Source organism: Pipra filicauda, unplaced genomic scaffold, assembly GCF_003945595.2.
Source record: "Pipra filicauda isolate LSUMZ 115617 unplaced genomic scaffold, ASM394559v2 scaffold750_size123803_pilon, whole genome shotgun sequence".
NCBI lineage: Eukaryota > Metazoa > Chordata > Aves > Passeriformes > Pipridae > Pipra > Pipra filicauda.
Genome location: NW_024104921.1, coordinates 65,059 through 75,901, shown reverse-complemented (window position 1 = coordinate 75,901; position 10,843 = coordinate 65,059).

Genomic DNA, 10,843 nt, shown 5'->3' with positions numbered 1-10,843 from the left:
TCCAAACCAACGCTATAACAACAAGTCCTTCCCTCACCTTTAATTTCTGGGATTTAACGTGTCCAGCCTGGCCTTGGACACTTCCAGGGATCCAGGGGCAGCCACAGCTTCTCTGAGCCAGGGCCTCCCCACACTCCCAGCCAGGAATTCCTTCCCAATATCCCATCTATCCCTGCCCTCTGGCACTGGGAAGCCGTTCCTCCTTTTTCTGGCACTCCTGTCACTTCCCCCTGTGGAAAGTCCATCTCCTTCCAGAGAAGATCCAGGAAACATCTGCCTGGGGACTGGGAACCAGCGTGCCAAGGGACACTGGGGCTGCTGCTCCTCGACCTCCTGGTGAGCAATATTTTGGGTGAAAGGGGGAGATGATGCCCCAACAGCCCCTTGGGGTGAGGGAGATGTTCCTCACCGACAGCTGGAAGGGCAATGGGATGAATTGGAGCCAAAGATACTCCAAGGATGGGACAAAAAACGATGGATTTCCTCCTTTAATACGTTTCCAGGAGTATCTCCCTCTCTCCTCCCTTTTCTCCAAGCAGACACAGGTTTTTTGTGCCCTGTGTCCCAAAGTGCTGTGTCCGACCCTTCCAGGAGCTCCGGAGGGGTGTCCGATGCTCCCCTGGCTGGAGAAGGGAGACAGGGGAGGTTCCACCGGGATAATTGTTCCGAAGGACTCGGATACACCCAGATAGCCCTAAAACTGCTGCTTTCCACCAGAAATCCCGGGGAGTCGAGGGCAGGAATGCCGGGGCTGATCCCACCAGAGAACCGGCTCTTCCGCAACGACCTGGAATTGGAAATGGAATTCGCCCTCCGTCGGATTTTAAGGAAGCCAAATATCCAGCCTGGGATTCCTCCAACCCCTCAAACTGCTCAGTGGGAGAAATCCCACTTTTCATTTCTTAATCCTTTTTCATTACATGGAGCTTTCATGGCCTTTTTCTCTCGGATTTTCCATAGATTTATTCGCTTTTAAACATCTTTTCTTCAATATTTCAGGATCTGTCTTGTCGGTTGTTCCTGCAGGCGTGGAAACTCTTTTCTCCTGTTCACCTTTGAGGGACATCCAGGTGACCTTTCCTATTTTAAGTGCCTTTATGAATATTTCTTTAAATATTCTTATTTTCATATTAAATATTTATACAAAATTGATATAAAATTGATATAAAATTCATATCAAAATTATATAAATATATATAAAATATATATTAAAATTTTATGTGAAAAGTATATTAAAATTATATAAATATATATAAAATATTTATTAAAATTTTATGTGAAAAGTATATTAAAATTATATAAATATATATAAAATATATATTAAAATTTTATGTGAAAAGTATATTAAAATTATATAAATATATATAAAATATTTATTAAAATTTTATGTGAAAAGTATAAAATTATAAAAACAGTATAAAAATTATATAAAATTGAGATTGAAATTAATATTAAAATTATATTGTACTATTATTATATTACAGTATTAATATATCACATTATATTAAAATGGATATTAAAATTTTATATGAAATTTATAAAATTATTAAAAATTAGATTCTTAGATTAAAATTAATATTAAGATTATATAAATTTCTATGATGTATGTTAAAATTTTATATGAATAAAATAAATTATAAAAAATTTATATCTTTAGATTAAAATTAATATTAAAATTATATAAATTTATGTCAAATGGATATTAAAATTTTATGTGAAAATTAGAACATTTTAAAAATTTGTATGAAACCTCTATAAAATTTAGATTAAAATTAATATTAAAATTATATAAATTTTCATATATAATAGATATTAAAATTGCATATGAAAATTATAAAATCATAAAAATTGTATTACAATTATATGAAACTATACATTTATATAAAATGGATATTAAAATTTTATATGAAATTATTAAAATTTTATATGAAATTATAAAATTGTTAAAAATTATATATATTTTGATTAAAATTAATATTATGATTATATAAATTTATATGATGTATGTTAGTTAAAATTTTATATGAAAATAATAAAATTATAAAAATTGTATAAAAACTTAAATTAAAATTCATATTAAAATTATATAAATTTATATCATATATTAAAATTTTATATTAGACTTATAAAATTATAAATTGCATAAAATCATATGAATTTAGATTAACATTCATATTGAAATTATGTAAATTTATATAAAATGAATATTAAAATTTTATATGGAGATTATAAAATTATAAATTGCATAAAAACATAAAATTAGATTAAAATTCATATTAAAATTACATACACATAAATACATAAAACTTACATAAAATTTTATAAACATTTATATAAAATACATAAAGCTTTATAATAAATTTATAAAAATACATATAATTTTATATTTATATATTTAGAAAAATTACTTTAACATTCCTATTCAGCTGTTTACTTCCTCTTTCAATATTCAAGTCCTCAAAAAATCCCTCTCCTTCGGGTCCCAGGTCTCTGCTCTGTGGGCGTGGTGGATATTCCTTGTCATCCCAATATTCCACTGCCTAAAATATCCATTAGAGCCCAAACCTGTGGGCAGCTGGATGGTCCTGCTGGAGCTGAGTTTGCCAACGGCTGTGTCCCAAACCTCTGGAATCAGCTCCGAGGAATGAGGTTCAACCAGGCCCAGGGCCGGGTCCTGCCCTTTGGCCACAACAACCCCCGGCAGCTCCAGGCTGGGCCAGAGGGGCTGGAGAGCAGCCAGGCAGGAAGGGAGCTGGGAGTGGGGATGGACAGGGAGCTGAACAGGAGCCAGAGTGTGCCCAGGGGGACAAGAGGGCCAAGGGATCCTGGCCTGGCTCAGGAACAGGGTGGCCAACAGGGCCAGGGAAGTGATTCTGCCCCTGGACTCAGCGCTGGTGAGGCCACCCCTGGAGTGCTGTGTCCAGTTCTGGGCCCTCAGCTCAGGAAGGACATGGAGGTCCTGGAGCAGGTGCAGAGGAGAGCAACGAGGCTGGGGAAGGGACTGGAGCACAAGTGCTGTGAGGAGAGGCTGAGGGAGCTGGGGGGGCTCAGCCTGGAGAAGAGGAGGCTCAGGGGAGACCTCCTCACTCTCTGCAACTCCCTGACAGGAGGGGGGAGCCAGGGGGGGGTTGGGCTCTTTTCCCAGGCAACCATCAGCAAGACAAGAGGGCTGGGTCTTGAGCTGTGCCAGGGGAGGTTTAGGTTGGAGATTAGAAAGAATTTCTTTGCAGAGAGGGTGCTCAGCCCTTGGAATGGGCTGCCCAGGGAAGGGGGGGATTCTCCATCCCTGGAGGTGTTTAAGGACAGACTGGATGTGGCATCAGTGCCATGGTCTGGGAACCACAGCGGGGTTGGATCCAGGGTTGGACTGGATGATCTCGGAGGTCCCTTCCAACCCAACTGATTCATTGATTCTATGGTTTTGTCAGAAAACAGGATCAGGCCCATTTCCCACGGATAGCACCCACTGACACTGGTTGTACATGGAATTATTTCAAGCGGGAGTGGTGTCACCTGGGCTAATTGTACCCAGAGCACAGTTTGGGCTGATCCAGGCTTTGCTCTGCAGTCAGTGGAGGGAGATGAGCCCTCCAGCAGCTGAATCACCTAATCTGGGTCAGACATCTGTCTTCCAGTGGGATGAGTCCTGCCTGGAAGTGCCTGCCTGTCTCCAGTGACTGCAGAAAAGGAGCGAGGATTCATTTGGAGCTCCCTGAGTGAAATCACTGCTCCTGCTAAAATATTGGCACGGCCTCCCCGCGTCCTTCTCCAAACGTTGGGAAAGGCGTCGCTCCCCTTCGGGACTCTCGTGACTCACAGTCTGGGGAGCTGCAGGTAAGTCATGGGATGAATCCTGGAGACACAACCCAAGAGCCCCTCCCTGCCCCTTCTCTTTGTCCAGGAAGGTGGTTAAGCTCGGTTTGGTTAATGGGGCAGCAGCTGTTAGACAGCTCCTTGTTTGCCAACCAGCCACCAGGGCTTTGATCCTGGAGCTCTGAGCATCATCCCGGCTGGAAGGGGAATTCTGGTGTTTCCCCCAGGAAAGGGGGAAGAACTGGGGAGAAAGTTGCTCCAGGTGAGGATGGAAATGCTCCTGTGATGCCTGATCCTGCCCTGGGGGCTGGGCTGGGTGGTCAGAGCCCGTTTAAGCTCTCCTGGGAGTTGGACCAACACAGGATCAAGGGCCTTTTTTTGCAGCTGAGCTGGGCCAGGAAACATTGCCCTGCTCCAGATGTGGTGTCTGGACTCTGGGATCTCATTTCAGGCATGTGGGAATTGGAGATGAATCTGGGCTTGGATAAATGAGGTGGGTCAGCAACAGCTCGTGCCAGGCACTGCCTTGGTGTCACAGCACCCTTGGGAAGCTCCAGATGGAATAAGGAGGGGACTCATTTGTCCTGTGCCCAATAAATCCCCAAAATGGAAGCAAAAGACATGAGCCAAAGGGAGGAGAAGGAGGTGAAGAGGGATTTCATCCCCCCCGAAGGGAAGCAAAGCTTGTCCGAGCACCTCTTAGTGAGAGCAGTGTCACCCAAAACTGCTTTTTATTCCAGGTTGTCCCTGGATTCCTCCATTTCCAACGAGCCCAGAGCAGCACTGGAAGTACAGGGAGGTTTTGAAGTGCTGAACACCCACCCAGGCAAGGATTGAACAGCTCTTAATTACAAATAAACCAAATAAATGCATTTCACGACCTGCTAATTTGTAAGTGGAGACAGAGGAAAGCGACGACAAATCCAAGTGGGGTTTGCAGGGGATTGTTTACTTTGCTTTAATAATAAATATGACTAAAGAGAAATGCCAGTGCTCTGCCAGGGGGGGAAAAAAAATGTGAGTGTCTGCCTGGGAGTGTAATTCTTCTCCTGTTAAGCACTTGAAATGAGTGGAACTGAAAGGATTACAGGAATCTCCTGTTTCATCCTTTAAGCTCTTTGTTCCCTTCTGCATTTCATTGAGTGTGAGGAGGAGAGAGGAGAGGCTGGAACGTGGTTAATCATCAATTAGTGTCAATTGGAGGGGTTTTGTTGCCTTTAATAGACGGGTTCTTTTGTGGGAATGGGTTTCTCTTGGAAGGAGAACAGATCTCGTTGTTGATTTAGGGAAGTGGAAACACGTTTTTGGTTTGTATTGATTTGATTTTTGAACTTCTTTTCCCAGCCTGACACGTGGAGCTGAAGGGCTCGGCAGCGAAAAGGAGACGTGGTGGGACATTTGGGAAGAGAAATCCTAAAATCATGGAGTGGTTGGGGTTGAAGGGACCTTAAAGATCATCTCATTCCACCCCCTGCCATGGGCAAGGACAGCTTCCACTAGCCCAGGTTGCTCCAACTCGGCCTTGGACACTTCCAGGCATGGGGAATACATGGATTAGTAAAACTGGACAAAATTCCTGATGGATCTAAGTGGCAGGGAATGGTCTTATTGTAGAGTCACAGAGTGGGTTGGGTTGGGAGAGACCTTAAAGCCCATCCAGTTCCACCCCCTGCCATGGGCAGGGACACCTTCCACTAGCCCAAGTTGCTCCAACCTGTCCTTGGACTCTTCCAGGGATCCAGGGGCAGCCACAGCTTCTCTGCCCAACCTGTTCCAGCACCTCCCCACCCTCAGAGGGAGGAATTTCTCCCTAAAATCTAACCTAAATCTCTTCTCCTTCAGTTTAAAACCATTTCAGTTTAAAAGCCCTTTGTCCCACCTGTGTAAAAAGAGCAGTATTTGGGCACAGCAGAATTCCCTTCGTCCCACTCTGAGTCCTGCCCCACAACACGGAGCTGGGAAGTCCCCACATGTGCTCCTGCCCCATCTTCCTGCAGTGTCCAGTGGCTCTCAGATACTTGAGCATTCCAGATATTTGCATATTCCCTGGTGGGAACAGCAGAGCCATCCCAAGCACGGAGGAAATGTGGATTCGGAAGCACGTCCAGACTTAGTAACTGAAGTCTCCCCCTCTGATGGGCCGAGCAGAGATCTCTGATCTGAGCAGTCCCAAAAGGCTTCAGCTGGAGCCCGAGTGTCCGGCACGAGGAATTTTGAGGGAGCTGGAGGCCAACTGGAGAAAGTCCAGGGGAGAGCAGCAGGAATGATCAGAGGTCCAGCAAACATGACCTCCAAGGAAGGACTGAGAGAGTCGGGCTTGTTTAGTCTGGAGGAGGGATGACTGCGGAGACGTTCGCTGGGACACTGCGAGTGTGCCAAAGGGGACTGTGGAAAGGAAGAGGAGAACCTGCTCCTCGAACCCAGGCAACGTGTTTTCACCTCAACCAGGAGCAAGGCATCCCCTGGACTCAGCACTGGTGAGGCCACCCCTGGAGTGCTGTGTCCAGTTCTGGACCCTCAGCTCAGGAAGGACATGGAGGGGCTGGAGCAGGTCCAGAGGAGAGCAACGAGGCTGGGGAAGGGACTGGAGCACAAGTGCTGTGAGGAGAGGCTGAGGGAGCTGGGGGGGCTCAGCCTGGAGAAGAGGAGGCTCAGGGGAGACCTCCTCACTCTCTGCAACTCCCTGACAGGAGGGGGGAGCCAGGGGGGGGTTGGTCTCTTTTCCCAGGCAACCATCAGCAAGACAAGAGGGCTGGGTCTTGAGCTGTGCCAGGGGAGGGTTAGGTTGGAGATTAGGAAGAATTTCTTTGCAGAGAGGGTGCTCAGCCCTTGGAATGGGCTGCCCAGGGAGGGGTGGATTCTCCATCCCTGGAGGTGTTTAAGGACAGACTGGATGTGGCATCAGTGCCATGGGCTGGGAACCACAGCGGGGTTGGATCAAGGGTTGGACTGGATGATCTTGGAGGTCCCTTCCAACCCAGCTGATTCTGTGATTCTATGATTCCGTGATTCTAGGATTCTGTGATTCTATGATTTGTGTTGGGCAGGAGGAGAAGGCTAATTATGATGAGCAAACATAGAACTGATCCTCTGAGGGATAAGAACAAATTAGATCCAACAAAACCTCTTCTCGTTCTGTCTTTTTGTGGATATTTGGAGTTGTTTGGGTTCTGATCCTGATGTTGCTGCTCTGACGCCCTCAGAGATGTGGAGATGGGATGTAAGCTCTGGTTTGAAAACCCAAAAGGGATGTTCAGGAGAAGGAACTCTACACAGGCACTTTGTGTCCTGTGCAGAACAAGAACCACAAACATCTCTGGGGTCACCTGGGAGCCCACGTTGGCTGGAAGGTCCATCTTCTGTGTCTGGAAAGGAGAACAAAGTATGAGATGAGAAAATCCACCCCCTGGTGAGGTCCCTCCATGCTTGTCCCCATCATTCTTCTCAGTTTTGGGTGGAAACATTGCAGGGAGCTGGAGTTTGGGGATGTTTCTGGATATAAGGCCTAAAATACTCCTTTACCCAGCATTTGTTAGGCCTCACCTAGAGAAGGTGTTGAGTTTTCCCAGGACAGGAATGACATTCCTAAACTGGTGTGAGAGCAGTGGAGGCCACCAAGGGGGTTGGAGTTGGAGAACTCACCCCACAGGGCAAGGAGGACATTATGAGGTTTGTCCATCCTTGGAGGTTTTCAGGATCAGGCTGGAAAAACCCCAAACAACCTGCTCTGATCTCTGAGCTGACTCTGCTTCGAGCAAGAGGACGAACTAGAAACCTCTGGAGATCCCTGCCAACCCAGCTTAGTCCATGATTCCATGATTATCTGTCAAACCCCAGAGTTATTATTGGGGGCCAAAGTGTTCTTTAAGCATCTGCTGCCAAGAGACACCAAAATGATCCCGTTCCGTGGCAGCTCAGCCTCAGTCAGCACCACGTGGTCCCGTTTTTAGCTGAATGTGTCTCGGTGAAACCCCTGCCCTTCGGCTCCAGGGCTCTCAACCTTCTCTCCATTGGCAGGGAGGTGACAGCCGGACCTCCAGGCTGGATTGTTCCCACCAGGAGGGATTGGAGGGAGATCCTTGAGGCAAAATGGACCAAACTGGTGCAATAGAACCCGGCTGTTCCCTTCTGGGATCCTGCTTGTTACCCAGGTACTGCAGCTGGAGCAGCTGGGGGGTGTTTAGCCTTGTCTGTGTCTCACTTTTGCTCCAGGTCCTTCTCAGTGTTCTCTTTTTTGTGTGTGTATATTTTATTTTATTTTTCCTCTTTTATTTTATTTTTCTTATTTTATTTATTTTTCTTATTTTATTTTATTCCTATTTTATTTTATTCCTATTTTATGTTTTCCTATTTTATGTTTTCCTATTTTATATTTTCCTATTTTATATTTTCCTATTTTATATTTTCCTATTTTATATTTTCCTATTTTATATTTTCCTATTTTATATTTTCCTATTTTATATTTTCCTATTTTATATTTTCCTATTTTATTTTATTTTTCCTATTTCACTTTTCCTAGTTTATTTTTCCTAATTTATTTTATTCCTATTTTATTTTTTCCCATTTTACTTTTCTGTTTTATTTTTCCTATTTTATTTTTTCCGATTTTATTTTTCCTATTTTATTTTCTATTTTATTTTTCCTATTATGTTTTTTCCTATTTTATTTTTTCCCATTTTACTTTTCTGTTTTATTTTTCCTATTTTATTTTTTCCTATTTTATTTTTCCTCTTTTATTTTATTCTTATTTTATTTCTATTTTATTTTATTTTTTCCCATTTTATTTTCTATTTTATTTTCCCCCATTTTATTTTTCCTATTTTGCTTTTCTTATTTTATTTTTTCCCATTTTACTTTTCTGTTTTATTTTTCCTCTTATTTTATTCCTCTTTTATTTTATTCCTCTTTTATTTTATTCCTCTTTTATTTTATTCCTCTTTTATTTTATTCCTCTTTTGTTTTATTCCTCTTTTGTTTTATTCCTCTTTTATTTTATTCCTCTTTTATTTTATTCCTCTTTCATTTTATTCCTCTTTTATTTTATTCCTATTTAATTTAGATCTGAGTTTTTCAGCCTTTCCCTGCTGCTTTTTGTTTACTTCAGTTCCATTGTTTGCTTTGGTTTTCCTGAGCTCAGAGATGGAACAGGCCCTTGGCTTGGCTTTGGAGCTCATAAATAACTTTTATGGGCTGTTTGAAGCCCAGGCCAGTCCCCCCATGTGATAATCCCTGCGTATCCCAGATGTTGGAGCCTCCCTGATAATGAGGATCTACAGCCCTACTTCCACAGATTTCCAGGGATCTGGATCACTTTTGTATCCAAACTCTGGGCAAAGTCCTGACAGTCCTAAAACCATCCCCAGACAAGGTTCCCAGCCTTATATCTTGATTTTCCCCCTTTTTCAAGTGCCTGGGAGAGAAGGAAGAACGTGAGCGCCTCTTCTTCCACGCCTTCATGGTGGAGTAATCCCAGCCAGGAAGAGCAAACCTCGTTCCACATGGAAGTTGTGGCCGCCCCACCCCTGGAAATGTCCAAGGCCAGGTTGGACACGACTGGGAGCAACCTGGTCCAGTGGAAGGTGTCCCTGCCCTGTCCCTGCCCTGTCCCTGCCCAGTGGAAGGTGGTAGAGGGTGGAACGAGATGGGCTTTAAGGCCCCTTCCAACCCAAACCATTCCATGATTTAACGCCTAGTCCATGCCTGGCTTTTCCCAGATCTGGCCAAAGGTCCTGCCCGTGCTCTCCGAGCACCTTCCCATGGTCCAGGCGTGCTCAGCATCACGGCTTGTGCTCCGTGCAGGGAACACCCCGCCCGGCCGCAGTCCACGTCTAATCCAAGGGTTATTCCCACCAGACCACGATTTAGTCCATTTTTAAACGTCTCCAAGAGCAGGATTTCCACCCAAACCCCCGGGGAGGATGTTCCACCGTCCAGGAGGTTAAATCTCACTGCTGAGAACGTCTCCCCTGACGGCCAGTGTTCATTTTCCATTTCTTAACCCCAGCTTGGGATTCCTGGTTATTCCCTTGATGGGCCAACCCAAACAATTCCTCCCCCTCCTCCACATCCACGGCTGTCAGCAGACAGTTGTCCTCCTTCCCTGTCCTCCAGCCAAAATGTCCATATTTAGCTCCTTCAGCTTTTTCCCTCATAAGTCAATCCTTCCAGCCACGTTGTCCCACTTTGACTCCCGTCCAGCTTCCAGCATTCCAGTGTTCCTGAGGTGCTCCGAAGCAAGTCAAGTCCCCAGGTGAGCTCAGTGTCCTTTCCATCTGTGTCATGGGGTGGAAACAGGGGGTTGGTGTCACCCCTGAGACCCCGCTGGAGAACGTCATTGAAATATTCCATCGAATCCAGGCACTGGGAACAGCTGAGGAATTATGGCCTGCTGGATTATTTTCCTTCATTTCAGTGTAATTTGCCGGGAGATGGGGAGGGAGGGGTTGGCACGTGGAAATGAAGAGATAAAGGCACCCAAAAAATTCCTATCAAATTCCTATCAAGTGCCACAGCCTGGCAGAGCCAGGGAAAAAGTCCTTCTGTTTCCCTCAGGGCCTTTTTTTCCTTCTAAACATGAAGGAAAGGATTTTCCTCCCTGTTTGCCATCTGTCCTGAGCCCAAGGTTGATGCTCACCTTGTTTATTTTGGGTCTTAAGATGTGTTTGCTAAAAAAAACCAACAACATTCTTGAATCTTTTCTTAAAAAATAGGAAGAATTAATTTAGGGAGGGAAGCTGTGGCTGCCCCTGGATCCCTGGAAGTGTCCAAGGTCAGGTTGGATGGGACTTGGAGCAACCTGGGAGAGTGGAAGATGTCCCTGCCAGTGGGACCGGATGCGATTTAAGGTCCCTTCCCACCCAAACCATCCTGGAATTCTGGGAAGAACACATTGGCAGCACAAGGAAACGATGCTGGACCCGTGCAGATCTTTTGTCTCGGCGCGGGATAAATCAAACCCCGAGGATTTCCAGGTGATTATCACCCTTTAGAGCCCGAATCGCTCCTTTCCCGAGCCTCTCCAGCTCTTCAC